This window comes from Zingiber officinale, chromosome 4A (genome assembly GCF_018446385.1).
Source record: "Zingiber officinale cultivar Zhangliang chromosome 4A, Zo_v1.1, whole genome shotgun sequence".
NCBI classification, from domain to species: domain Eukaryota; kingdom Viridiplantae; phylum Streptophyta; class Magnoliopsida; order Zingiberales; family Zingiberaceae; genus Zingiber; species Zingiber officinale.
Window position 1 is genome coordinate 127,487,990 of NC_055992.1, and position 3,791 is coordinate 127,491,780.

A 3,791-nucleotide genomic window follows, 5' to 3' on the forward strand; every position below is an offset into this window, starting at 1 on the left:
GAAGGATCTATACTTAGATGATTTATATCGTTGGTGATCATATTTCAGACTTATTGTCGGAGATCTTATGGTTAGAAATGTCTGTGATATGGACATTATGCGGTCATGATTTTACCAATAGGGTTTAGGAAGCCTTAGATGTTTTCGAGACGGATGATTTTGGTATTCCGGGATGTTTGGATCGGTTTCCATTATCTTTGTTGATAATGTTGTGATTTATTTTGGATCCATCATGAGTCACGCACATCATCTTTGCATAGTTCTAGAGATGTTTCATGGAAACGTCTAGATGTGAAGATCGGAGTGCGTATTTTGTTGTCTGTGAGATGTTGTGAGACACGGCCACCAAGAGAGTATACCGTGGTTCCACAGAGATCGAGGTTGTTACCGTAGGGAGTCTATAAGAGGCTCGCAACTTCCTTTGTTTGGCTCGGATAGCTATGTCACTTACACGCTGACCCGGAAAGGCGAAGTTCACTTGACCGAGGATGATAAGACCCGGTTTAGGAGCGGGTGGAGACTAGTGTCGGCTCCGATTTTTGGTTTTGCCTTCAAGAGGACTGATTCGAGCTCTATACCGACGTCTCTACTGTGGCTCATGCGCTTGTTTGACGTAGACTCATAGGTAGTCTCCTACTTCTGCAATTGAAGGAGCATGAGGAGAACTACCAAGTACATGACTTGTGGCTGGCTGCCATTATTTTGCCTTCAAGATTTGGCAGCAGATCTGTTCGGTATTACATTTGAGATTCTCACCGATCATAAGAGTCTCTAATATATATTTTACCCGAAGGAATTTAATCCGACGGAGGAGATGGATGGAGTTCCTGAAGGATTGGATCTGACGATCGACTATCAACGGAAAACTAATATGTTGCCGATACGCTTAGCAGGAAGTCCGGAGGCTTTAGCTTGCCACCGAGTTGTGGTCACAGACTTGATTTAAGGTTTCTTCGATTTGGGCCTTGAGGGTAAGAATGCAGAGCAGGTACTCTGTTACCATGGTTGCTCACCGCCGATCGTGACAGGATAGAGCCATAGGTCACCGATCGATTTGCGTTTATTTACTGCCAGATAGCTTCCGGCAGCAGACCGAGTTCACACGAGACGAGGAGAGTGTTATACACCACCGAGGCAGATTTTGCGGCTTCAATCTCATCCTGGTCTTATAGGAGTTACTCCGAGGCTCATCGCTCATGATTTGTTGTCCACCCAAAGCGGTACCATGTACCAAGATTTGAGATGTTTCTATTGGTGGAACGATAGAGGACGGAATGAAGAAGACATCGCCGATTTCGTAGCTAGATGTCTTGTCTGTCAAAAATGAAGGCCGAGCACCGAGACCTGCTGGCTTACTTCGCAGATTCCTAATCCCGAGTGGAAATGAGAACACATTACTATGGACTTTGTGGTAGGTTTGCCGAGGACACGATGAGACCATGACGCGATTGGGTAATCGTTGATCGATCAACCAAACACAGATACTTAGCGATCCTAAGACCGATTTCCGGATCGATTGGTAGATCTGTTTCACGAGATTATCGTGAGCACATGGTATTCTCGTTGACTATTATTTTGATAGACCCCGGTTCATGTCTCGTTGACAGAGGTCGCAGCAGCCTGGGCACGCAATTGCTTAGTATAGTTTCCATCCCTGCATGTATGGATAGTCAGCGGACTATCAGACTCTAGAGGACATGCCGAGGTCATGTGTATGGATTTTGGAGAACCATTTGCCATTGGTAGAGTTCGCCACAACAACTTTCAGATCGACTATCCAAATGGTGTTGTATGGTAGGCCTTGTCTGACACCCACCCTGGATGAGGTTGGGAAGGCTATTGTTGGGACCTCATGGAGCCTAGTATGAGGTAGAGTCGTCCTTACTATTGTGGCAAGGATGTCGAGGTATAAGACCGCAAAAGAGTTATCGACCGAGTCGAGACTCTTAGAGTTCTCCATTCATGCGACTATATTCCGCGAGTTTCACCACCGAAAGGGGTGAAGAGATTGGCCTCAGGTAAGCCACCCGCGATGCATTAGACCTTTCTAGATCTCGAGAGGATTGAGCGGAGGCATCTGGCTAGCACTACCACCGTCCTTGGTAGGCACGCACGTATTCCACGATTCTACCAGTAGATACGTGCACTAATCGACATACGTACGGCTGATGTCTTAGTTCCATTCACCGACGTCACTTATGAGGAGATTCCAAGATTTGACTCGGACCAAAGAGCGTCGAGGAACAAGACCGTTCGTCAAGTTAAAGTCGGACGAACATCATTCGGACGAGGAGGCTACTTGGGAGCTCGAGGATATGATCCGAGTTCGATATCCCCACCTTTTCACTTGAGGTATGTGATTTATTCACCGTTCAACATTTATACGCTTTACCTGTTGTTAGTGTTTGCTGATGGTAGATAATGAAATTTGGGACCAAATTTTTATTAGTGGAGGAGAATGTAAAATACCGGAAAATAGGCGAATATTAATAAAGGAATTTTTCGAAATTTTTGGAAATTTTTCGGGAATTTTTCAGAGCTCGAATGGACGAGTTAACGGGGATAAAAGAAATGGCCGGGAAAAGCCTGTTTGGATTACCCATTTAAGCGAGGAAATGTTTATTTCTTAAAATCCTTTTTCTTTTTATTTTGTTTTCTCTTTTTCCTTATTTCCTCCGTTTCTCTTCCTCGCACACCCGAGCCGCTCCCTTCTTCTTCGCCCGACGTCGTCTCCCCCTGCCCTAACTGCTCGAGGCAGTTCTTCTCTTCTCCTTTTATTTTCCTTCTTCTTCTCCACTTCGCCTTCCAGTGCCGAGCTCTTTCTCCACTTGGCAGCGACGCCGACCACCTCCTCTGTACCGGCCACCAGATCTGCCCCAGTGCCGTTGTCGCCTTTGCCCTAGCGCCGCCGCCGAGCCTAGCATCTCCACCGATGCCGAGCAGTGCCGGCGTCCCATCCTCTGCCCTAGACTCACTCAGCACCGTCGGCCACCCATGCCCTAGCCACTGCTTACTTCTTGAAGTGGTGCCGACACCTCCTTTGCTCGATTTCCTTACTGATGTTGTCGACGCCCTCTCTGATTCTCACTGTGCCCTAGGTTTTGCTCGGGTTGTTTCCGGCCAGAAGCAAGGATTCAATTTATTGCTTCTTCCTCTCTGCCACATCTCGGCATAGCGCCGCTGGCCACAGGAAACCCTAGTTGAGGTGGGGTGTGGAATTAGGGTTGTGGTATGATTTTTGGTTATTAATTTTCAGTTCATGTTCTTCCTCAGTTCTTCTTGTTGTTATTGCCAGTGTAGCCCTAGCCAGTATTCAACAGCCGCTGGAACCAGCCGCCGAAGAAGGAACTGCTGATTCGAGGAAGCCACAAGGTTCCTGGCAGCAACTTCGCTGTGACTTCGGCAACAAATTTCTAGCATCAATAGGGGGCTGTGAGAATTGAGGTAAGGTGTAGTGTAATTGTTTCTTATGTTGTAGTGTGTACTGATTTGAAGGAAAGGTTAGGAATGAGATTAGACTCAAATTTTTATTGAGTTCAGGTTGACTAGGTTTGTAGCAATTTCCTTGATCGCCGCGGTCTTCTTGCTGACTTCTCATCTGAGTGCAGACTTACTAGTGAATTTACGCATATTACGTCCTTTATCACCAGTGTCCGGTTATGTATCCTTTACATGATCGATCGATTGTTTGATTTTGTTATATTTATTATCTCGATTATAGTGGTAGTGATATACCATGCCTCATTATGTCAGACCTAGGTTTTTATACCCTACTTGATTCGATATGATTC

General features: G+C 46.1%; 1 long non-coding RNA gene across 2 annotated transcripts; it reads left to right on the plus strand.

Annotated features, from left to right (window-relative positions):
* Window positions 1–2,585: 2,585 nt before the first annotated feature.
* Window positions 2,586–3,548, plus strand: LOC121973653. 2 transcript variants are annotated; one of them, XR_006109694.1, is made up of 3 exons: window positions 2,586–3,025; window positions 3,099–3,205; window positions 3,296–3,548. It is a non-coding gene; the product is annotated as an uncharacterized LOC121973653 (long non-coding RNA). The 2 variants fall into 2 exon arrangements; XR_006109695.1 differs by having other exon boundaries at window positions 3,125–3,205.
* Window positions 3,549–3,791: the final 243 nt, after the last annotated feature.